The sequence below is a fragment of the Carettochelys insculpta genome, chromosome 8, assembly GCF_033958435.1.
Source record: "Carettochelys insculpta isolate YL-2023 chromosome 8, ASM3395843v1, whole genome shotgun sequence".
Taxonomy (NCBI): Eukaryota; Metazoa; Chordata; order Testudines; family Carettochelyidae; genus Carettochelys; species Carettochelys insculpta.
The window spans coordinates 32,856,086-32,881,330 of NC_134144.1; the positions used below are offsets into that span (position 1 = coordinate 32,856,086).

At 42.5% G+C, this 25,245-nt stretch overlaps 1 protein-coding gene across 7 annotated transcripts in view; it reads left to right on the plus strand.

Annotated features, from left to right (window-relative positions):
- Window positions 1–25,245, plus strand: part of LNPK (lunapark, ER junction formation factor) — a 146,329-nt gene that overhangs the window by 25,990 nt on the left and 95,094 nt on the right. For 2 of the 7 annotated variants that reach the window (XM_075001537.1, XM_075001541.1), the window contains exon 1: window positions 24,495–24,568. The exons of 3 other annotated variants lie outside the window; for them this stretch is intronic. The gene's annotated coding sequence lies outside the window, so the exon portion shown is untranslated. Of the gene's footprint in view, window positions 1–24,494; window positions 24,569–25,245 lie in introns of those variants that run through there. 2 more of the 7 variants (XM_075001538.1, XM_075001542.1) reach the window with 1 other exon arrangement.

The window sequence follows — 25,245 nt, forward strand, 5'->3', positions numbered from 1 at the left end:
CATTTGCAGCCTTGCCTGTGACTGTGGAGGCCCACACGAGAGTGACAGTCCTTGCTACATCTACTACACATGTAGTGGGTGTCTGGCAGGTCCTTGCTGTCCTTTCTACGGGCTCGCTTCTCGTCTGCCAGTTGTCTGATCTTCATCTCTCTCTTCTGAAGGCCCTTGTGTAGTTCCTGCTTCCAGCTGCTGCAGTCGTCTGCCAGCTCTTCCCAACTATCTGGGTCGATGTCTACCTCCTTGAAGTCCCTCTTACAGATATCTTTGTAGCACAATTGGGGGCATCCAGGAGGTCTTTTGCCAGAGGCTAGCTCGCCATACAGGATGTCTTTTGGGATCCTTCCATCATTCATCCTGTGGACGTGGCCAAGCCAGCGGAGCCGCCGCTGCCTGAGGAGGGTATGCATGGTTGGAATTCCAGCTTCCTCGAGGACAGCGTTGTTGGGCACTCTGTCCTTCCACGATATCCCAAGAATGTGCCTGAGGCAGCACAAGTGGAAGACATTCAGCCTCTTTTCCTTGCAGGCGTACAAGGTCCAAGAACCGCTGCCGTAGAGGAGGGTGCTGAGGATGCAGGCTCTGTAGACTTGCATTTTGGTGTGGGTGTACAGCTTGTTGTTGTTTCACACTCTCTTGCTAAGTCTGAACAGAGTTGTGGCTGCTTTTCCAGTCCTCCTGTTCAGCTCAGTCTCCAGTGACAGGGTGTCGGTGATGGTGGACCCAAGGTAAGTAAACTTGTGGACGACCTCTAGCGTGTAATTGTCAGTGCTGATTGATGGAGGTTCAGCAACGTCCTGACCAAGTACGTTTGTCTTCTCTAGGCTGATGTAAGCCTGAAGTCCTTGCATGCTTTGGAGAACTGATCCAGCAGTTTTTGAAGCTGGTCTTCTCTGTGTGTCACTACAGCAGCGTCGTCTGCGAACAGCAGGTCTTTAGTGAGCACTTCCCGCACCTCAGACTTAGCCTTCAGCCTTGCAAGATTAAACAGTTTCCTGCCAGATCTTGTGTGCAAAAAGATGCCCTCTGTTGAGGACCCAAAGGCTTCAGGAGGAGTGCGAAGAAGATCCCGAACAATGTCGGAGCAAGGACACATCCTTGTTTGACACCACTCCTGATGCTGAAGGCATCCAATGATGTGCCGTCATATTGGATGGTTCCTCTCGTGTCTTTGTGGAAAGACTGGATCATCTTGAGTAGCCGTGGTGGACAGACTGTCTTGTGGAGCAATTTAAACAGTCCATCTCTACTGACTGAGTCGAAAGCCTTGGTCAGGTTGATGAGGGTGACATAGAGTGGCTCCCTCTGTTCCCTGCATTTCTCCTGCAGCTGCCTCAGGGAGAAGATCATGTCAATGGTAAATCTCTCGGCACGGAATCTGCACTGGGATTCAGGATACACCGTCTCAGCGAGTTTCTGGAGTTTGCCAAGAATGACACGAGCGAACAGTTTACTAGTGATACTTAGCAGGGAGATTCCATGGTAATTGTTGCAGTCACTTCTGTCTCCTTTGTTGTTATACAAGGTTACAATGTTGGCGTTCCGCATATCCTGTGGAACCTCACCCTCTCTCCAGCACAGGCACAGCAGCTCATGTAGGAGTTCCAGGAGTGTGTCCAAGGCACACTTGATTACCTCTGGTGGGATACCATCCTGGCCTGGGGCCTTTCCTACTGCAGTGCTGTCAATAGCTTTCTTCAATTCGACCATAGTTGGTTCCTGGTCCAGCTCGTCCATGACTGACAGGGGCTCGACGGCGTTGAGGGCTGTATCAACCACAATGTTCTCGCATGAGTACAGCTCAGAGTAGTGCTCGACCCATCGCTCCATCTGTTTGGCTTTGTCAGTGATGACTTCACCAGATTTGGATTTCACAGGTGCCTTCTTGTTCTGAATGGGTCCCATTGCCTTCTTTATGCCCTCGTACATTCCCCGAGGTTACCAGAGTTAGCACAGGTCTGGATACTGCTGCATAGTTTAAGCCAGTAGTTGTTGGCACAGTGCCTGGCTGTCTGCTGTACTATTTTTCTGGCTACTCTGAGTGCTTGCTGGGTACTCTGACTCGGGGAGTGCAGCGCGCTTCTTTTCGATGACTGAAATCATCTAATCGGAGTTAGCTTCGAACCAGTCATTTGTGTTTCCAGCTCTTCTTCCAAACACTGACAAGGCCGTATTGTAGATTGTGTCCCTCAGATGCTGCCATCTGGATGTCGCATCAGCACCCCCAGGGCTGCTGCAAAGATTGTCCTCAAGGGTCTCTCTGACCATTTCGGCTTTTTCTGAGTTTGCTGTCTTTCTGGCATCAATGCGGGGCCTTCCAGTTGATTTAGAATGGTGCAGCTTCTTGGATCTCAGCTTGATCTTGGAGCAGATTAGTGAATGATCTGTATCGCAGTCGGCACTATGGTAGCTGCATGTCAGGAGGACGTTTTTGAGGTTGTCGCGTCTGGTGATGACCAAGTCTAATTGGTGTCAGTATTTCGATCGTGGGTGTCTCCATGACCCTCTGGGCTGTGGCTTGGTTTGGAAATATGTGTTTGTGATGCACAGATTGTGGTACGTGCAAAGTTCGAGGAGACGCCGTCTGTTGTCATTCATTTTTCCCACACCAAAGTGACCTATGAAAGAGGCCCATGAGTCACGATCGGCTCCAACTCTTGCATTGAAGTCACCCAAAAGGTACAATTGTTCACGAGCAGGTATTTGTACTATGGCAGCACGGAGCTCATCATAGAACTTGTCCTTTGCTTCTGGTGTGGCTGTCAGGGTTAGAGCATAAGCGCTGATCAGGTGGATGGGACTGGCGCAGGTTTGAAGTTTGACCTGAAGGAGTATTTCTGATCCACCCATGACTAGTTCCACCATTTACAAAAGGGTGTTTCTGATGGCAAAGCCGACGCTGTACTCCCTGGGTTCCTCTTGGGCTTTGCCCTGCCAGAAAAAGGTGTAGTCCTTTTCCTTTAGGGATCCCGAAGCTACGAGTCACATCTTCTGCAAAGTGGCGATGTCATCTTGGAGTCTCTTCAGTTCCTCGTTTAATGACAGCGGTCTTTCGGGTGTTGCTGATGTCCTGAAGATCTTCAGTCAAACCGGTCAACATGGTCCGTACATTCCAACAAGCAAGCTTGAAACTTTGATAATTTCCTTTTTGTAATAATTTTCCTGATAATAAAGATAATAGAGAAAATAATTAGGGAATCCATTTGCTAACATCTAGAAAATATGATAAGTAACAGTCATCATGACTTTGTAAAAAACAAACCATGTCAAACTAACCTGATAGCTTTCTTTGAGAGGATAACAAGCCTTGTGGATTAGGGGGAAGCATTAGATGTGGTATATCCAGATTTTTGTAAGGCATTTGGTGCAGTTTCATTAACAAGCTAGGGAAATAAAACAGATGGAACTACTATAACGTAGATGCATAAATAGTTGAATAACTGTTCTCAGACAGTATTTATCCATCCATGCTGGAAGGGCACAGTTAGCGGGGTTCCTCACGGACCAATTCTGAGTCCTGTTCTGTTCAATATCTTCTTCAATGACTTAGATAATGGCATAGAGTTCACTTATAAAGTTTGTGGATGATACCAAGATGGGAGGGATTGCATGTGTTTTTGGACAGTAGGATTATAATTAAAAATGATCTGGACGTACTGGAGAAAAGGTCAGAGGTAAATAGGATGAAGTGCAATGAGGACAAATGCAAAGCACTCCATTTAGGAAGGAACAATCAGTTTCACACACACAAAATGGGAAATGACTGTCAAGAAAGGAATACTGCAGAAATGGTTCTCGGGATGATAATGGACCATGAGCTAAATATGAGTCAACAGTGGGATACTGTTGCAAAAAAACCCAAATATCAATCTAGGATGTATTAACAGGAGTTAAAGAGAATAACTTTTCTCTCTCCTCCATGTAATAACCTCTTAGCTACTTGAAAGCTGTTACCATGTCCCCTTTCAGTCTCCTCTTTTCCAGACTAAACAAACCCCATGACTTCAATCTCCTGCATAGGTCTGGTTTTCTAGACCTTGAATCTTTTTTTGTTGCTTTTACCCATTTGTCACAGTTCTAAAGACGGAAGAGACATAGATGCATTTTGGCTGGGCAGGCACACAATTGATTCTTGGTGTAATATACTGCGAGCCCAGAGGGCACCAATGTTAATGTGGTTTTGATCTGGAAGAGATCCTTGACTTGGGCAGCAAAGTATGTATTATTAGCATAGCCCCTGATTCACTGATTGTTTCACTTCATGTTCAAAGTTCACTGTCAATTTATGTTTGTGTTTGCAATTTCAAGCTGCCTGATTTTTTTGACCAATTCTAAAACCTTCAGCTGTAGATTTTCATTATAAGTTTCCTTTCAGTTTGACCACTGCTACCTTTGCTGTCTTTGTCCACTCCATGCCTTCCTGATACATCTGGAGCAACTTATCACTTAGTGTGCCTCTATCACTCCTTACATCAGTTCAGTTCTGAAGACCCACTTACTCTATCGTCACATCCTTCTGTTTGTTTTGTGCTGTGCTTTATTGTACCCAAAGTTCTTTTATATTTGTAAACTTCCCAGACCAGGTACTTGGTTTTTACCCCACGTTTTCTTCTGTAAAATATCACTTACATTAATGACACACTATAAATAATAATTACTTATGATCTTTTAGAATCATCAGGGAGATGGAACAAGCCATGTAATTGTTCTATTTTAATTAACCCCGTTCTGTACAATTTTAATATCTTAGGGAAGTTGCTTCTGGGGTTATTTCATTTAATTCCTAGGGCAATCCAATGATTTGTATAATACAAAGCTTACGTAAATGGTAGCCCTGGTTTTCAGAACCTTCAACTCTCTTTTGCATTGACTCCATTTCCTTCCTCTGAGCATGCCAACTTGGCTTTGTTTCAGAGCATGAGATTCTCCTGTACTATACTGGCAAATCTGCCAACTATTGTGGGAATCATACCCTTTTTTGGATCTAGGACCTCTTTAGCTGCCACCAGTGGAGGGAGAACTATACCTTCCTGGCCTATCCTGAGAGATACTGACCTGAACCTGTAAGTCTCCATAACATCTGTGGGAGTTCCTGAGGTGAACTCTTGGTCCCATTTAACTCAGTGGGAAAACTCCAATTGACTGCTATGGAGCCAGGGTTTCACTTTTGATGTTTAGCACTAGGTTCCATTGTCCTAACTGGTCTTTCACACTCATTCTCTTGTAGCGAGCCATTTTCTGTTTGTTTTAGAACTTTGTTTCCTTGGAGTTCATATTTCTTTACCCATTATTGTGTTAAAACATCTTTAAGGTAGAGATTTCAGTCTAACACTTTGATTTCAAGCCAACGTTCGGTTGGTTAGAAGAAAAAGCCAGGCAATGTGTAAGACCCTAGCACTGCAATTCTAATGAATGTCACCTTTGCCTTTGTAGTGTATCTAGCTTCTATTTCAAGGGAGAAAAAGTGAACTTGTGTATTTTAATGGGGACATGTCTCATATGGTACACAGAAAACACTAAAAACTCAGACTTTTTAGAACCAATTAATAGAGAATCCAGATTTTAGTTCTGAGGTAATAATATATAAAGGTCAGAGTTAAGGAGAATGTTAACAGGGAATATAGTATTGTGCCCAAGCTCTTCTTGATAAGATGCATGTGACACACCTGGCTTGATCAACGATAAAGACAGTGCCTCCAGGAAATCAGCATATATTTGAGCTAAGCAGGAGGTACAAGTCAAATTATGGCAAATGAAAGAGGACTAGTGGAAAAACAAGCAGTTAAATTCCAAGAAGCAGCTGATAGACGTGATTTTAGAGCATTCTGTGACCTGCAGAAGGCAGTCTATGGGCTTCATTTAATCTTCATTGAATCGCTCGGCTGTTGGCCTCACTTTGATCACAGATAGTGTTGAAATCCTTGACTGCTGGGCTGAACATTTTTGCAAAGAATTGAATCAGACCTCAACTTTTCACATCAGCATTCTTGAAGAGATTCTTCAGTGGGCTAATGATTTACAGCTTGTCATACCACCAACTCTTGATAAGGTACAAAAAGCTGTTAAACAGACTAAAGCTGTAAAGGCACCTGGCAGTGATGCAATTCCATTAGAAATTTAAAAAGCTGCTGGTGACCAGCTGATGTACAGTCTCACACATTTATTTAGTACCATTTGGGAGAAGGAACTAGTCCCCCAGGACTTCAGAGATGCTCTTATTGTACACATATACAAGAGAAAAGGTAACCAAGTGCGTTAAGAATGACCATTGGGGCATCTCTCTGCTCTCTATAGCTGGTAAGATCCTGGCCCCCAACCTTTACAACCGGCTTTTGCTACATGTGTTCAAAATGGTATTACACCTGAAAGCCAGTGCAGATTTCGTGCCCATCAAGGCACTGCTGATATGACATTTACATCCAGACACATACAAGAGAAAAGGAGAGAGCAACATCAGGATCTCTGTGTGATTTTCATCAACTTGACCAAGGCATTCAACACTGTCAACAGAAATGGGCGAATTGGCTGTCCTGAAAAATTTATCAGCATTGTTTGGTCTTTTCTTGATGGCATGCTTGGTAGCATCCTTAACAATGGAGAGAGATCAGCACCTTTTGAAATATCAAATGGTACAAAGCAAGGGTGTGTCCTTGCTCCTCTCCTGTTCAGCATCTACTTTTCAGTGATGTTGTTAATTGCTTTTAAGGACTACACGTTGGGCATATCTATTCAGTTTCTAACAGATGGCGGTATTTTCAATCTTTGGAGACTTCAGGCTCATACTAAAGTGGTTACTACAACCATCCGTGACCACCTGTTTGCTGATGACTGTGCATTATTGGCTCATTCATTGATGGAAGCACAGGAGCTTTTTGATCGCTTCGTTACTTCTGTTCACCACTTTGGACTCACAGAGAGCCTCAAGAAGACAGAAGTTATGCCTCAGCCTGTTTGGAAAGAGCCCAGCACTCCAGTGATCAATGCTGTTGGTACCGTCCTTCAGGCTGTTGACAGATTTTTACTACCTTGGAAGTGTACTGTCTTCTGGCATAAACATGGATCATGATGTATCTGCTTTATTAGCCAAAGCCAGTGCTTTGGAAAATTGACCAAAATGCCTATGGAATGATCATGGCATGGTATTAAACTTCATACTAAGGTAGCAGTTTATCAGGAAGTTGTTCTGAATTGTTTGCTGGATGGCTCGAAGTCATGGACAATATGTCACTGCCATGTTTTGAAACTTGATCAGTTCCATATGCGCTGTCTGAGGAAGATCGCTCAAGTGTATTGGTGAGACAGAATTCCTATCATGGAGGTTCTTAAGCTGTGTGGTGTCATGGGTATGGAAGCAATGCTTATGAACAAACAGCTTCACTGGATTGGTCAGGTTATGAGGATGGATGATATACAGATACCAAAGATGGTCTTCTATGGCCAGCTTGGTCACGGAAAGTGCTCTATTGGTGGTCAGTATAAGCACTATGAAGACATTTTAAAGGCCAGTGTGAAGTTATGCAGCATATCTCCCAATGATCTGGAAACTCTTGTTCAGGACAGATTGTCCTGGCAGCAGACCACTGTACAGGCTCTTAATTGCTTTGACAGTCAGGCTATCTGGACATTACGGGAAAAGCATAGGATCCAAAAAGAACATACAGCGCCTGTAGTTGGCTGTTTTTTATGTGACATCTGTAATCTCTCTGCTGATCAAGGATTGGTTTAGTTTCTCACCAATGGCATCATAGAAGATGAGATCTGTCGATCAATGGCTCAGTCCAAGAAAAAGAAGATAGTTAGTTAGTCTAGTATAACCAGTTGGTACAACTAGTTTGGTGTGGGCACGACAGGGAAGGAAGATATATGGAAAAATATAATGGTAATTATTTTAAAATTGAAAGATGGCATTTTTTCATTTTAATTCTTCAGAAATATGAATAATTTTTCCTGTATACTGTAGGTAAAGCATAAGGTTTAATATTAGCAGCGAACAGAATCTATACATAAAATTGTCTCCCTTCTTACACAGTTAGGAGCATACAAGCATCTTGTGTAACTAGTGAAATACATGTACAAAGCATGAGGTTAACTACTTATATTTCTGGGCATGCCATACTTTTCTCTTATTGGATAAGAAAATAAGTTGCGCCTCTGACGTTTTGATAGCTGACTCAAAATTAAGGTGAGTTTATTAACTGTAGGGCAAAATTGAACTAGGCTCAATTTGAGAGCCTTCAATTAACAAAAGAGTTAGAGTTTGTTTTTCTTATTATTTACTAAAATGCCTATATGTCTGTGGTTTATCCTATATAATTCACTCTGGAACTCATAGTTAAGCCTTGATCTTTTAAAAGTATTTTTTCCTGGGGTGAGGGTGGGGTAAGGCAGGAGTGGAGAGGAAGAATAAAGAACTCTTTGGCTTAATTTAAGTTTGCGTATTTCAAAGCAGGTATTTGCAAACTCAGAAAAAAAGTTCTTTTTATTAATCCATGATTTTGGAAACAGTCACACTAACCCACAACCACATACAAATACTAAAATCCTAATGGGACTATTTCTTTTTTTTTTTTTTTTAACTAAGCCTGTAACAGTTTACATTCACCTAATGGCCTTAGGTTATGAGCAAACTACTCAATTAGAGAATTTAGGCTGGTTGCCCACATATTTTAGAGCAAATTATCCCTTCACAAATGCAGAACCTCTGTATAAAATACCTAAACAGTATTTCCTGTTCCCCCCACTCCCAAAAAAAGGTGCAGGGGGAAAGAGCTGTTCTTTTCTCTAAATTCTCACCTTAAGCCTAGTATTTCTCTTAATGCCAGTGTAGCCATTTCATGGAGCAATATTTGTTTTTGCATCTCATAACTCACTCTAGACGCTTTTGCTGGCATGAGTTATAAAGCATCTGAAATGCTAATGAAAAGAATCTTTAATAACTTTAAAAAGTAACTCTCCCTCCCCTTGCTACTGATTCTTGAAGAGCAAGAGTTCTCTTAAAGGTGTGGCATCCTGACAGCTCTTTGATAACAGATCTTCTGCTTGTGAGGGCTCTCTGCATTCAGAGTTATTTAACACTTACTATTTCTCCCTCTGCTTCTTTGATTTAAAAGATGCTTCCAATCAATAAACACCCATTAAAAGTTCCTCTTCCTATCATACTAGGCTGATAGTCTTAATTGTCTGCAGCTGGGTGGATCATTTCATTCTGATTTCAAAGGCAGAGATTTTCAAAATGCAAGCCAGCTTATGAACTCCTCATAACACACTGTCTTGTGTCAAAAAAAAGAAGGCAAGTGACTGTATAGTGAAGGAATTCCTGTCATGCATCTTCCATAACTCAGGGGCAAATCCATCTCTGACCCACCATGCTCTAGGTGCAATAGAATCAGTATTATTTCCCTGTGACCCATGGTGGCAGATGGATGGCACAGAAAGTTTGATGGCAGACTGAGGTCATACCTCTTGGATTCAGAGCTATGTAGATTAGCTTTACTGAGGGGACAATGATGAAGTGTCCACTCCACTTACAACTGTCGGGGATTAAGATGGACAGGTAAGTCAATTAACTCCACAGGTTGCTGCTGGGAAAGGTCAGTCACTGGTGAAGACAATTCGGAGGTGGTACACAGAGTGACAGAGAGAGGAAAAAAAGGATGTCTCTTCCTCCTCCTTCTCCTCCTCCAGAGAATGAACAGTTAGACTTGGGAGAGGAAAGCCCAGAACTGAGAGGACAAGGGTCTCTTGATTGGAACCTGCAGAAGAAGCTGGGCTCAGGCTCTCCTACCAGGCATGGAAGGCATACTATGGACCTGAGGCAGTGAACGGAAACCCTACCTAGGACTGCTGAAGGAAAGGACTTTGATATATCCTGGAAAGGGGAATGCTAAGTGACCTAGTCAGAGATCTAAGTCACTGCAGTTCCAGGAGCAAGAGAGAGGCTGTAGGCCAGAGAGACACAACTGCAAATGAGGTCAGCTGCCTCTACAGCTAATCCACACAGTGACCAGGAGAAGATATCAGTCCATGTGTGAGTTGTGCAACCTGTGATATGGGCACACATCTTGTTTATGTTGCTGAAGCTGTGAGGCAGCAGGAGCAGTTGTGTGGTGACTTGGAGTCCAGGATGAAAATTTCTCTACATAGGCTTAGGGTGGTGGAGGGAGGGGGAGATCTACCACCCCAGTCACCCAAGCGTTTTACTTGGTGCTGGCACAGGATTGAGGCTTTGGCCTTTAGCACTGCTTTTATTATAGAAATCTCTGAACATATAAAACTCCCCATGAAGTCAGAGAGCACTGATCTGAATTTATATTGATTTACTTATTGGGATCTAATGGTGAAAGTTTACAAATTCTTTGCCTTGTCTCTTGTTCTTCATCTCCATACATGCTTGTCAAGTGCACCTTCTCTGCTACCAGCAACCTTTTTCACGTCTTCTTCCAAATCTCAAACCACCTGTTGCTAAGTCTTTTTTATGGAGATATACCTATCTCATAGAGGTGGAAGGGATCTTCAGAGGTCAACGAGTCCAGTCCCCTGCCTTCTCAGCAGGGCCTATCACAATCCCTGACAGATTGTTCTTTTTAAAATCTGTTTGCCCGAGATGTTCCCCTCAAGGACTGAATGCAAAACCGTACGTTTAGCATGCCAATGCTCAAACTGAGCTATCTCTCCCTCTTTGTCATGTGAATACTAGTTCTTGTACTTTATGGCTAGCATCACACATTATTGTTTCATAAGACACAACCACCTCAGTCAATATTCCCTTAGTTTTTACATCACATGTGCTACATTCACCGTGGGGTCTATAATTCCATTGCCTTGCTTATCAGCTTTTGTTTTACTGAGTGTCCGCTTGAGCTGTCTCATTTTGGTGATAGTTCTTATTTTCCTTCCTCACTAGCCAGCATTCTGACTCATACAGCATGGCTGCCTAATGATAATCTTATATACTTTGCTTTTTAGTTCACAGGGAACGTACTTATTGCAGATAATTCCTGCTACCTCTACCTATTTGCACCAAGCACTCTACTTGTGGATTCTAATAAATTCATCCTCATTTCCATTATGGCTCAACAGTGAAACAAGTCATATTGAATCTGTTGCACAGACTTTATACCACTACATATTACTTGTTTCTTTTGTCTCCCTCAATGAAGAATTGCAAGTTTTCCATCTTTTGTTGAGTGATTTGTAAACTATTTTCTTCTAATGCAGGCATCCATTGTTCCAAGTTACTTTCCAGGTTCTGTTTATCTTCATGGCACAAAAAACAAAAAAAACCCCCAAAACATGGGTGCTGGAAACAGGGGCTTGAGGGTGCTGTAGCATCTCTTGACATGAAGGGGTTTTCATTATATACAAGATTTGTAGTTAGTTTCACTGGCTCCCAGCACCTCTTAAAAAAAGTCATGATGGAAAAGTATTCTTTATGGACTCTCTTCGCTAATCTCCTGAGTCAAGGACTGCATCTACACTAGAGCAATCTGTTGCCTGAAGTTTCTGTTGGACAACATTTCTGTCAATAGATTGTGGCCAGACTCTGAAGCTACTCTCTTGACACAATGGCCAACCAGAAGCGCAGCAAACAGGGCTGCCTGGTGTACTGGAAGCCCCGTCTGCTGACGGACGGCCCCCAGAACATCCAGACTAAAATGTTGACAGAAATGCTGCATTCTGTCAGTTTACTGTTGACAGAATGCCTTTGTAATGTGGATGCTCCGCAGGTTTTGTCCACAAAACTCTCTAATGGAGACATAGCGTAGGTGCTGTGCAATTCTGTATATGTCTTCTGCAGTGACTGCAAACCCTGCATTACTGACCTTCCTGGAATAAACGTGAATTGGTTGTGGTATACTTGATGCTTCAGCTCCTCTCAACGTAATTTCTGAATAATTCATTTCATCATACTAATTATTAACTTGATAGGTCTATAATTACTACATTCTGGCACATCTCCTTTACCCTTGAAGATAGGGACCAATGTGCTCTTTTGCCACTGATTGGGAAGTTTTCCAGTGTGAAGAAAATTAGTCTCATAACCTTTGATGGAGCCAAGAATATGTTAAAATATATGACTAGATTCAATGGTAGATCATTTGTGTGTTCTTGTCAGTTTTGATTGAAGTAATTTGTCCTCAGGCAACAGTTAAAAGAAGAGAGGGTGTTTTTTTTTTTTTTTTTATCGACAAGTTCAGGAAGAAAGGGTATTTGTTCCATGTGTAAGAATAAAGGGCTTGCTCTTGTTCTAGTTGAAATTAATGGAAGTTCTCACATGATTTCATTTGGTAGAAGGAGCCGGCACTAAGAAAATAATTCATATGATTATTGGAAAGAGAAGGGCACACAATCATAATTTTCCCAAATGTGGGCCACCACATACAAGCAATGGAGTATGTCTTTCTTCTATTAATGTGGACTTTTCTGATCAAAAACTAGGGTGATCTCTATCAAGTTTTGTGCAGAATGAAGCAAACCACCAAGGAAAATGTATCTATTTTAGGACGCAGGTTCTATTAAGAAAGTCTTGGATAAACTGAATACAAATAAATGTCTGATCTCCATGTTTTACATAATTTCATTAAGGATTATTGGCCTTAGACCACCATTTTCAGTTTGCTAGGCCCTAATAAAACTAATATTGAATTTCATATGCAAAGCTTATATGTTTGCTATAGCATTGTCTTCCCTAGAGACATTTGAATTTTCTTTAAGTTAAAGATAAACTAGTTAAATGCTGATCTCAAACACTTATCACAAAGTTACATTATCAAGACAATGAATTTTGAGATATATGTTTAGGAGTTTGCAGTAACTTCCTTTAAATCTAATACTCTAAAAACTTTTCATTCAATGTTCTGTCCCTTTTCATATGAAGTTCTGTGTTACTGGCCAATTTACGGCCAGACTTATCTAATAAACAAGGTTGTAGGAATGTATTTATAGATTGTTAGAAATATGTGCAGAGCCTGTACTTTCCCTAGCAATAATGTATTTTTATTGTTTTTGAAATTATAATAGAAACACTATTAATAATAGCAAAGAAAAATAATTGGAAAAAATAAATATTAACTCTGTTAATCATATACTGGATAAGGAGACACATCAGCCAAGATTTTAAAAAATGGCTAATGATTATGGATGCCTTAATATTGGGGTGCCCACTTTGAACACTTGAAAGCCTTGCTTTTCAAAAGTTCTGTGTTCGGTAAGTTCTTAGTTTCAGGATATTTTAAGGTGTTTCAAGTTTGACATTCAAAATCATGACCTGCTTTTGATAATCGTAGCCACAGAGAATTTCTGGATTTGGTAAATGAGTAAGCAAACCAGCATAAGTAAGAATTCCTAGTACAAAATCAACATTGTTAGTTTATTTATATAAGTGCGTTGTATTAACACACACACACACACACACACACACACACAATATTGATAGTGTATTTATTATTTTTGTTTCTGATAGAACTGGCTAGGATCAGGGACCTCATTGTTCTAGATTCTGTACCTGCACAGAAGAAAGAAAGTCCCTGTCCCAAGAACTTACAATCTAAAGCTTTGTCTGTACTGCCTATCAGTATCGATACAGATGCTTAAACACAGCCTTCCCTCCTGCCCCCCACTCTGCGAAAAGACAAAAGTTTTACCATGGCAAATGGCAGCGTAAACAACTCATTGTGGGCAGGAGTGCTCTCCTGTTGACAAAGTGAGCTCCACTCGTAGGAGGTTGAAGTATTTTGTTGGCAAAAGTGCCAAAAAACAGCATTTACACTGCTTGACTTTTAGTGACATGACAAACATTATTTTATAAGGTAACTCAGATTTAACAAAATTCATATTTTGTCATAATGTGAAACTCTTCTTTTTATCTGTTTAGATTATCTTTCCATCTAATCTCCTTTATTTTCAGTGGGACTCAATCACTCGTAAAAATAAGTCAGAATCGTTCATTTTTAATTGCAGCATTCTGGCTTATCTTGCCTAAGGAACTGACAGCTCATCTAAAACTTTACTCTTTCCCATCTGCCTTATACTCCATCTTTCATTCATTAGCACCTTCTCTTTGGTTTTATCTTTCACTAGCCCACCCTGGCAGTTGATGAATGGTAATTTATAAATCAGGCAGCAAAGGAACACAAGGGTGCTATATTTATACCATGGAAACAGAGTTCATTGCCTGTAAAATGCATCCTAACTTCTGCTAATCCTACCCTAACTATCCTAGGTCATTTAGGCCTCCCCCACCCACATACTTTAAAGCATTCAAAGAGTAGAAGTCTAACTTTATTTAAGGTTCTCTGAGTAACTAAAGTAGTTTTGAACTGGCCCTTAGTCCTAATATTTGAAATCTGTATTTAGTAGTCAGACCAGGGTTCAGGTGAAAAACTTTGACGTAGGAAATTCCTCTTTTTGTCTATCCTCCGCCCATATTTAATAAAATAGTTTTATTTTAACAAGGGGTTGAGTGTTGGGTTTTGCAATCAGTTCAGGTTCTGATTCACAGGCCCATATTAAATATTGACATGTTGAGAGCTCAGTCCTGGAAGTCGTTCATATGTGGAATTCTTGTTGGCGTCACTGAAAGTGCTATTGGTGAAGAATTGTAAGACTAGGTCCTAAATGATCTGCAGCTTTAAATAGTAACAGTTGTGATGTGAAACACTCACAACTTGAAACTAGTTCTAAATGTCAGCAGGCTTTCTGAGTTGCATAATCCCTAAAAGAGCTTATTTTATGCCAATGTATATGAAAAGACAAACAGAAGCTATTCATCTAAGTAGAAATGCAAAAAAATTGGTTACTGTCCTTCAGATTTCAAAATGTACATTTGCTTTTAAGGGGAGTTCTAATATTTGTTATCTTTTACAGAGTGAGGTACATTGATACAATTACATGTGGCTCTTATTACATGAATTGCTTTATAAGCCTGCTATTTAATATGATCATATGAATTACGAACTGTGATTTTATTTCTTTTATAATCTTTGTAGTTCTTGCCATTACTTTTACATGTCTATGTCTGGCATTATGCAGCTTTGAAACGCTGCCAAAAACATTTATTGTCCTATTTCTGGCATTCTGGTACTGCATAGCTCCATTTGGTTTCCAACCAGGACAAAGCTTATTAGCAGATCCAGTTCTCGGGATTTTCCTGAAAACAATTTTATATGTGAGTTTAGAACTGTGTTTAAAAGTAACCTTTTGTACTCTCATGAAACAGGTATGAAATGCCCAGAATGTTAATGCTTCTCTGCCTCCCTTTCTAGTCTTGAACAGTTTATCAAAACAGTAAAATATACACAGCTAATTAGGACTTTCCTTCTCATTGCCTATCTCTTCCAGCTTGACTAATAAGAAAGCATTAAAATGCAATCAGGGTGAAAAAAGTGGTATCTGGTTTCTACACTTGTCTGTACTCGATACACACACTTAGCAATCCTGAATGGGAGAGAGAGAGTGTAGCAGGGCGTTTTGGCTCTCAAGTATTACATATTTACTTGGATGTAAATTCTGTTGTCCTTAATCTAGTACTAATCCTAGTGAGGCTAGCAAGATTTTTTTCATTTAAAGACAATTCAACCCTCAGTTTACCAATGAACCCAGTGTAAAAGGGCTCTAGGTTTTGTTTTGAGTAAGCTCTCTCCCGAAACAAGGAGTCAGAATCCTTAGACAGCCAGGTCTTCAGGATTCTGGGCAAACGAAGAAAGGCCAGTGCTCTAAATCAGAGAGAACTACAGGGCAGGCAGATCAAGGAGGGAGTTAAAAGCCTAGGGCCTGTCCTCTATATGAACTGGGGCTGCCAGAACAGAGCCAAGTAGCCAGTGATGAAGCCCAGAGATGTGGGGAGGGTGCAACAGCTCAGAGCAGAGCAAATACTAAGTTTGGCAAGAGGGCATTAAGCACCAGACATGGGGATGGAGGGAGCGGGTGGCAAAAGGGAGGGAGGAGGGGATATGGTCAACAGGAAGGCTCGACTGATGGTGGAAAATGGGTTCTGTCACTCATTCTAAACCAATCCTAGGGGAGCATCACACTTCTTCTAGGGCCAGGAAGATGACTCATAGATGTTACAAACGTAAAGTCTACTGCACTTTAGAAATGGCTGCTTTGAACTTTACTCAAGCCATTTTCTCACAGTGCTTACACTGTGAAATGTCCTTTAATCCCCCAAAGGCGTTAGTTGTAAATAAATCGTATATGTGTGCTTAAGTGAATTGCAGTGATTATGGCTTAGAAGGGGAATGAGTAAGGATAGGAGCATCTTGGAATTAGGGACACCCTTGTTCCTTTCCAAGTTGCACAGGGAGAAATTGAGGTAAACACACCCAGGAACTCCTGAGCTCAAGTCATATCTGGGTGATCAGTCCTGTTCACACAGGCCCAGGAGGGAAAGTCGAGGGGGACAGATACTGGGGTGAGGTGAATCAGGACGAGGCTCGGATCCTTTTGTCACTCAGTTCAGCTGGCATAGTATATACACTGAGAAATTTCCCTACTCTGGTGGGACAAATCCTCTGCTTACACCAGTACAGCAAAATTAAAAGAACTATTGGAAATCAGCTTTATTTTGGCTCAGGCAAATAGGCTTTAATGAGACCTAAGCAAGTGTTTAAGTGTAGTGAAATAGGGGTACTTTGCTGAACTAAGGTCTAAGTTCTAATGGAAGATGATTAGTGATGGAGCTTGTCTTTTACACTTGAGAGCCAATACCCCCTGCTACTGTGTTTGTGTATAACTCTCATTCAGGATTGCTAAGAGTGTGTATTGAGTACAGACAAGTGTAGAAACCAGATATCACTTTTTCCACCCTGATTGCATTTTAATGATTTCTTATTAGTTACTATGGAATATGATATGGTATAGAATTTATAGTGGAATAGCTATTCTGGAATAACTTCATTTGTAAACAAGTCCATATTGTAGGAAGAAAAAAGAATAGAGTTAATTTTTGGTACCATATGGAACTCCAGCATGCGGGGTAAGAAAAAATCATGCTTCCCTTTGAAAACTGTATAAATTTGATTTGGTATTTATTGATAGGAAATGTGAAATATGGACCATTTGGAATTACCTATAAGTCATTTTTGTAATCATAACTGTGGTTTGACAACAAAACCATTAACTAATTATATTTGTAGCTAAAGTAGTCTACACATTTGCATTTGAGTATACAATCTAAGTAGATCAGACATGACCTACAACACATTCAAAGCCACCTGTGCCTTTTGGAACCTGATTATAATTTTTTGTATCCTATGGTTGTGAATAAACAAATTCTATTTTTAATGTTAAACTCTCTATTTTTGAGTGATAACATCCTTAAAATACCTCAGACCAGCAATTTTCAAACCCTGCGTTGGGACCCCAAAGTAAGTTAGGAGCCATTGTTTTCCCATTCATGTGTGAAATGAATGTTATGAGCACTAATCTGGAGTTGAAGTGTGTGTCATGTTGCCTCCAGCTTTGTGTACATAACAGAATTCATGTGGTTAGGGTGGGGCTCAGAGGTTTGAGAGGGGGCTCAGGGCTGGGGCAGAGGGTTGGTGAGGGCTTTGGCTGTGGCACTGGAGAACTCTTCCTTTCACTCTCAAAACACTCAGTGCTAATCTTAGTGTTCATACGCATGCATGAGTACCAGTAAAATTCAAACTTACTACAGTTGGGGCCCATAGGTAGGACAGGCCTCAACCCAAAACTAGTGAAACTGTTTTAAAGAACTCTTCACCTAGATGGATAAAGGCTGGATCATCCCCAGAAGTAAAAACAGTCCAGACTGTATCAGGTTATCCTTTTTTTCTTCAGTGAGGTCTGGGCATTTCATTCAAAGCAACTTAACTTCCACTGACTCAACCTTCCCTTTGCCAGGGAGGCCCCCTCCTCTCATCAGTTTTCTGTAGTCTCCGGATCTGCCAACCACATTTCTTCTAAAGTTGTATTTTTTTTTCTTCCCTTCTAGTCTCTTCCTTCACCCCATTACAAACTGCAGCTGCCATGCATTCTCTTTTGGCTTGACATTTCTGGAAGGGGATTGTGATGATGGAGCTCATTTAAGTTTCTGTCTCCAGGGCAGGCCATTGATGTCTTTTTGCCCTAGCCTAGTACGCATTTGTATATCACATCCCAGATATAAATGTACACAAAGTGAAAATAGCATTGTGACAGGCCTTCTGCCTGACCCTCTTCCAAGGAGCCCCTCTTTCCTGTAGCCACTCTCCCCCATTAGTAGCCCTGCACAGCTTAGTCACCCCTGTCAGGCCCACCAGCTCAGTCACTCCCCTTCATTGACTTACTTCCTGGGCCACTTCCTTTGTGACCCCATGCACCATCTGGGCCTCTGCATCAAGGCCCAAAGTCTAGCAGGAATCAGGCTCGAACCTTTCCCAAGCTCTACTTATTCTTCCCTATCTAAGGGAGGTACATGCATGTGCTCCCTCAGTTGGTCCTGCATCTTCTTTGGCCAGGACTCAATTGACTGAGCTCTCCTGGAGCAGGTCCTTATAAGCAAGGGTGCTCCAGCAGGCTGCCTCTGATTGGCTTTCCCCAGGAGCCTTTAACTCATTGGCCAGTGAAGCTGTACAGGCTCCCTTCAGCCCTCCTTAATGCTTTCTTTGCAGTAGGGGGGCACTCCCTCCACTGCAAGCATACTTACAGTTTTTATTTTTGAATTCTGCAACAAAAATGTTTTTTGGGACCTTTCTGCTTCTTCCAGCAATGCACATGTAGAATAATGATGCGGTAAACAAACAGCCTAATTAAAACCATCAAGTAAACATACTAATTAGTGATGCTAAGCTTCTCTTAACCAAATGACATTTTCAAATTATGCTGTTTAATACATACATTACTGATGCATATGTGCTTTTATGAATGCAGGCAAATGATCCTTGATGGAGGGAAAGAACCTGTGGAAGCGAAGGTTTAGTTAATGGGAGTTAGACTATTCTGAAGGAATTCATCAGATCTGACTGAGGCAAAAGGAAATTCTAGATAGGCTGCAAAGGTAAATGTCTGCTAAAATGACTAGCAGAGGATCAGACCCAGCATCCCAATTTTAATCTCCAGACTGAGCTTTATATTGTGTTCATGAAATAAATATCAGGAAGACAAACTACCAGCTCCTTGGTCTAAAAGGCTTGAAGTCTTCCAGTAGGTTCATGCTATTATATTTTTGAGTCATCCCAAAACTGAAATGTATACGTATATCAGACTGCACCACTGTACAATTACCATTAACTTAACTATCAAAACAAAAAAGCAGTCAAGTAGCATTTTAAAGACTAACAAAATAGTTTATTAGGTGACGAGCTTTCGTGAGACAGACCCACTTCTTCAGTGCTCTGAGGAAGTGGGTCTGTCCCACGAAAAATCATCACCTAATAAATTATTTAGTTAGTCTTTAAAGTGCTACTTGACTGCTTTTTGGTTTTGCTAGAATACAGACTAATATGGCTATCTCTTTGTCACCATTAACTTAGTTGTACAGGTTTCAGACAGCGATCTATAAACCTCTACAAATGACCTAGAATAGTTTTTAATAATATATATATAACTTTAAAGTCCAATCTCTCAGCTGATTCTAGAACCTTTGGGAAAGCACTGTCCACTGATGCCATGAAAGCATCCTCTTAGGGCAATTGTTTGGAGACAAGGCTATTAAATGATTGTACAGCTTCAGCATCTCAATTTTTTCTTTTGAACCAAACAGCAGAGGATTTCAAAGGCATCTTGTGTTTTCTCTGCAGGTTGGGACTCATAAATATCTGCTAAAGATTCTTTTTTGACAACTACATGTAGGGCAATAGGATAAAGTCAAGAATCGGAGGGGTAGCCCTGTCAGTCTGTATCCGCAAAAACGAGAAGTGACACCTTAGACTAATTGATTTTTTTGTAGCATAAGCTTTCATGGGCAAAGACCCACTTCATCGGATGCATCATGAAGTTTCTGTCTTAACGGGTAGAGGGATAGCTTAGTGGTTTGTGCATTGGCCTGCTTAAACCCAGCATTGTGAGCTCAATCCTGGAGGAGGCCAGTTAGGGATTGAGGCAAATAGATGCCAGGGATGGTGATTGGCCCTGCCACAAGGGCAGGGGACTGGACTAGATGACTTCTCAAGGTGCCTTCCAGTTCTAGGAGATGTGCATCTCCAATCATATTTAACATTCACTGAGTATACCCCCAAAATTACAAGTCCTGTGGCATCTTATTGACTAACAGATTCATGGAGCGTGCATCTGACAAAGTGGGTCTTTGCCCACAAAAGCTTATTCTCCAAAAATCTGATAGTCTGCAAGGTGCCACAGGAGTTCTTGTTGTTTTTGGGGATACAGTCAGTGAACAGAATATGACGACAAACAGCCCTAGCCCTTGGCATAAGACATAAACATCCAAACCATACAACTCTTGACCAGTGGTATAAGAGATTTCTTAGCCTATCGTGTGTGTGTGTGGGGGGGGATTTCTTAGCCTATCGTGTGTGTGTGTGTGTGTGTGTGTGTCACATGACCACAACAGATGGGAATACTGAAAAGAGATCGAAAAGCAGTACACAAAATTTCCAAAAGGAGATGGTTGTGGAGATTTTTGGAGGAACGCTAAAAAATATTCCCATATTCTCTATGGCTAAAACAGAGTTGCCACTTGCTAGTGTTGTAGCAGTATTAATGTTAAAGAAGAGCAAGGTGTCAAAGTTAATGAATTATGGACTAAAGTATTAGAAAACCTGTCTGACAGTGATAGATTCAAGGAGCTCAATGTATTTAGCTTAGCAAAAGTAACGGAGTGCCTTGATCACAGCCTCTAAGTACCAAACTAGGGAAAAATATTTGGGTAGTAGGTTCTTCAGTCTAGTTATAACAAGATCCAGGGGCTGGAAGTTAAAGCTAGACATATTCGTACTGGAAACAGGGCATGAATGTTTAAATGTAAAGAAACCTAGCTATTGTAACAATTTACAAACAGCCATAGAAAATGTTTTTATTACTGAAATTTAAATATCAAGACAGGCTGATTTTGCAAAAAGACATGCTCCAATACAAAAGGAATTATTTTGGGAACAGTTTATGGCCTATGCTACGCAGGTCAGATTAGATGATCACAGTGATCCTGCATCTGGCTTTGAAATCCATGAATTCCATTAACCTCAGGTAGAATATTACTGTTTTCTGCAGCCATTTTCTCAGAAAAAAGATTGATTGGTTGCAAGGTGGCATAGAGTGGAATTGGATTGCACAGCCAAACTGATCAACAGTTCCACAGAAGTTCTACTCCGTTCCTGAAGAAAACATCCACTATCTTTTAGGATCAAACAACTCACAAAGAAATAAGAGGAAGGGTGGAATGGAGATGTGAAAACAGGCTCTGGATTGTTGGGCAAAAATATCAAATCAGGCCTATTATGATGTGCTTCTCATTGCCCTTATAACTAGGTTGCTATTTGGGACACTGCTGAAGGAAACTGGTACAAACAGGATAATGCCCTGGTACTGGCAGGAAGGTTATGGGAAAGGCTTCTTCTGACAAAGTCATAGGAGCCTAAGAGAGATCCTTTTTCTCCTGTGTCTAAGCTCTGAAGACGTTACCCCCTGAATGAGTGATTTTCTTCACGAGCCTGAGCACCAGATGAAAGGCCTGATGACCCAAAGTAAATAGAAGTTGAAATAGTTGACCCTACTACTGCTCAATATTTCTGAAGCATTGTTAAGTGCTTTGTAAGACAACTAGGTATCACACATCCTTTAGCCACCTTGATGTCCTTTTCTCTTCTTCTGGAAAGTGGTAAAATTAAAATATCACCAATGTCCAATGCTGGAATTGGTATCTAACCATAACTTCTTTGTAGTTGGCAGGATGGTTGATAAACAGAACTCCCACTCCAAAAAGGGCACCCTTTTTGGCATCCTTATCTAAGGAGTAGGCACAGCCTGTATTACTTTTTCATCCTGACATTGTATGTTGACATTTGCAGTGAACCAGAAGTGGGAAGACTGAAATCCCTGCCACAGTGACTGACATGGCAGTGAAAAAGCAAATCCCAGGGTCCAGGTCCCAATTGCAAGAGCACACTGCTTCGAGTCTCCAGACATTTAGGGGCTGTTACCAAAGGTATCTTAAAAGACCTCTTCCAACAGCTGTGTGGGAGAGAGATGATTCTTCATTAAGTAGGTGTTAAAGGGCAGAGATTTCTGGCTATCAATTACAAGAATTAGAACCACAAGAAAATGATGCCTCTGCAAACCATTTATTACATTTGCCAACAATTAATGCACATACATATTGCACTAAACAAAGCTACTCTGTAGTTTTCAAGAAATGCTTGCGGTTACAGGCAGAGCAACCATTCACACCAGAGGTAGTATTAGCATCTCATTAACAATACATGCATTGATATAATTTACATCCTCAAAGATTTATGCAAAAAGCAACAAGGGGTCCTGTGGCACCTTACAGCCTAACAGAAATGTATGAGTGTAAGCTTTTGTGGGCAAAGACCCACTTCATCAGATGCAGGTAGTGGAAATTTGCAGAGGCAGGTATAAATAGGCAGGTCAGAGCAAGGCTGGAGATAATGAGGTTAACTTAGTCAGGGAGGGTGAGGCCTACTACCAGCAGTTGATCTGGAGGTGTGAACACCAAGAGGAGAAACTGCTTTTGTATTTAGCTAGATTTATGCAGTCATAGTGTTAATTGACTGCCTATAAACTCCAACTTGTTCTCTCTAGGTTGTGGTCATTCTTCACATTGATTACTTCCCCCTTCTGGCCTCCACACATTTCAGTCCACACTGGTCATGTCTGCTCAAAATTCTGAGGGGTGGTCACGTTCGTCTGTCAAAATGTTGACTCTGAATCATCCTCCTGTCCTCCCATGTTTTGCCCTCTCCATCACCAGATCATATTCAAGCTTCAGTCTCAACTAAAAATGTCCCTATTTACATATCTGCTCGTTTCTGTACACTTCTTTTTCATGTTCTCTTTCAACTCTTTACTGATCTTTCTGTCTCAACTACCTATATTCCCATATCTGTCACAAACAAGAAGGTGGCCTGTGGCACCCTATAGACTAACAGATATTTTGGGGCATAAGCTTTTGTGGGCAAAGACCCATTTCATCGGATGCATGAGTGGGGGGCTCCAGAGGAGCATTTAAATGTATAGGCTTATGAAAAGGAGGGAGTCCCAGTCAAGAAGAGGGACATAGTTGACAAGGTCAGTTCAGTCCCAGAGGATGTGGCCCGTTATCAACAGTTAATGTGGAGTTGGAGTCTGTGTTCAGTCCTTGGCTGATGGTGTCAAATTTGCAAATGAATTGCAACTCTTCAGTTTCTTTTTGGAGTCTGTTTTTAAAGTAACAGTTAACAGATTTAAAAGTAACCATTCTGCAAAAAAAAACCCAAAAAACTTCAAAAACAGATTCCAAAGACGACAAGAAGTCCTGTGCCATGTTATCGATCAACTGCTATTTTAGAGTCTATAAGGTACCACAGGACTTCTTGTTGTTTTTGAAGACACAGACTAAGTTGGCTACCCCTCTGATACTAAACTTTGCACGTGCAGAGAAACTGCAGAGCTGCAATTCATTTAAAATTGACTGAGAGTGGCTGACCAATTACAAAAGCAGTTTCTCCTCCCTTGATGTTCACAGCAACACTTTAGCTACTGGAATGGGCCATATCCTCCCTGATTGAATTGACCTGCTTCCTCCTCTCGTGCTGTCCACGACACCACATTAACTGCTGATAATGCGCTGTCCTCCGTGACCACGAAAGCTCCACAATACGTTAGTCTGTAAGGTGCCACGGGACTTGTTGATTTCGAAGATAGGGACTAACAGGGCTACCCCGATACTGAATGTCACGTGCGCCATCCTTACAACTTTCTCCACGTCCGACCTCTCTACAAACTTCCCCCCCCCGCCCCGCTCCCTGCATGACCCCAGCTAGACAATCCTCCTCCTTAAGTCTCTTCAGCCCCAACCTCCTCGATATGCCTCTCCGGAATCACCCTCCTGTGTCGTCTCTTCTCCAGCCGCTTGCTCTCTGGCCTCCACATAGCTGTTTTGTAACACCAGCAAAGCGCGGGGGAGGGAACCTCCGCGCTGCCGCTGTCAGAATCTGAGCGCCGACAAGCTGCCCAGGACCGTGCATTTGTTCGTGCCGAGCACGAGAGCTGCAGCCAGACACGCGCGCGGCGATCCCGCTTTCCCTCGCCCGAGAGCAGCTCCGCAGAGCGCTCACAACAGCGGGACCGAAGGAGACGCGCCGCCCCCGGCTCCCCGCTTTCCCGGCTCCTTTCCAAGGCCGCGCAGCGCGGGACACGCACAGCAGCCGCCTCCCCTCGCCCGACGCGCGCTGTCACCTCTCTCCGGCCCCCCCCAAACCCGGTTCCCCATCCCGACCCCCGCCCAGCGCCGCACCCCCGCCGCTCCCTCTTCACGTGACCGGGCTTGGTCGGGAGGCGAGCGGCGATTGGCCGCTCGGGGCGCGCGGTGTTTGATGGGAGAGGCGGCTGGCGGCCTGCGGCACCTTCAGCGGCGGCTGGAGGCGGAGGCAGGATGAGCGGGGCAGGCCCACGGCAGGTACGAGGGGGCGGGACGGGCGCGGGCGCGGGCGCGGGCGCGCTCGGGTACCCAGCGCATCCCGGGCTTCTCACCGGGCGGCTCCTCAACCTGCAGTTTCTCGCCGTTATCTCCTAGCCGGGGGGGGCGCTTGGCTCAGCCGCTGTCCCCGCAGCCGGCTTGACAGGCGGTCCCCGTCCTGGCGCCAGGCCTCGCGCCCTGTTTGGGGCGGGGGGCGGCTGCTGCAGCGTGTTCTCCCTGCGCCCGCACGCCGGCCTGCTGCCGTTGGCGGGGTCGCTCCAGGAACCCCCACCGGCCTTTGCTCCTATTTCTGTCCGGTGCGGAGGTGGTGGCACAGTGTGATGGGAGCACGTCTCATAAGTGATCCACAGGCAAAACCGAACAGCGAGTTTGGAACATTAGTTTCCAGTGCGGCTGTGCTAGTAAGGGAACCGTCGCTGCAACGCTGCTGGCTGTCAGTCTGTTGTCACGGGCAACTGTAGAAAACTAGATTAAAAAAGTGCTTAACCAAGTCCCTCCTTACTTCAGCATCATGTGCAGAGATTATTAATTGCTTTGTAAGCCCCAGTGGCCGTGGTTCACGATGTTGCCCCAGGGAATGTGCAGATCTGGCTCAATGTGGTGAATCCAGTAAGTCCCTAATTCATTTGTTTGAAGTCCAGTTTGATCCTAAATCT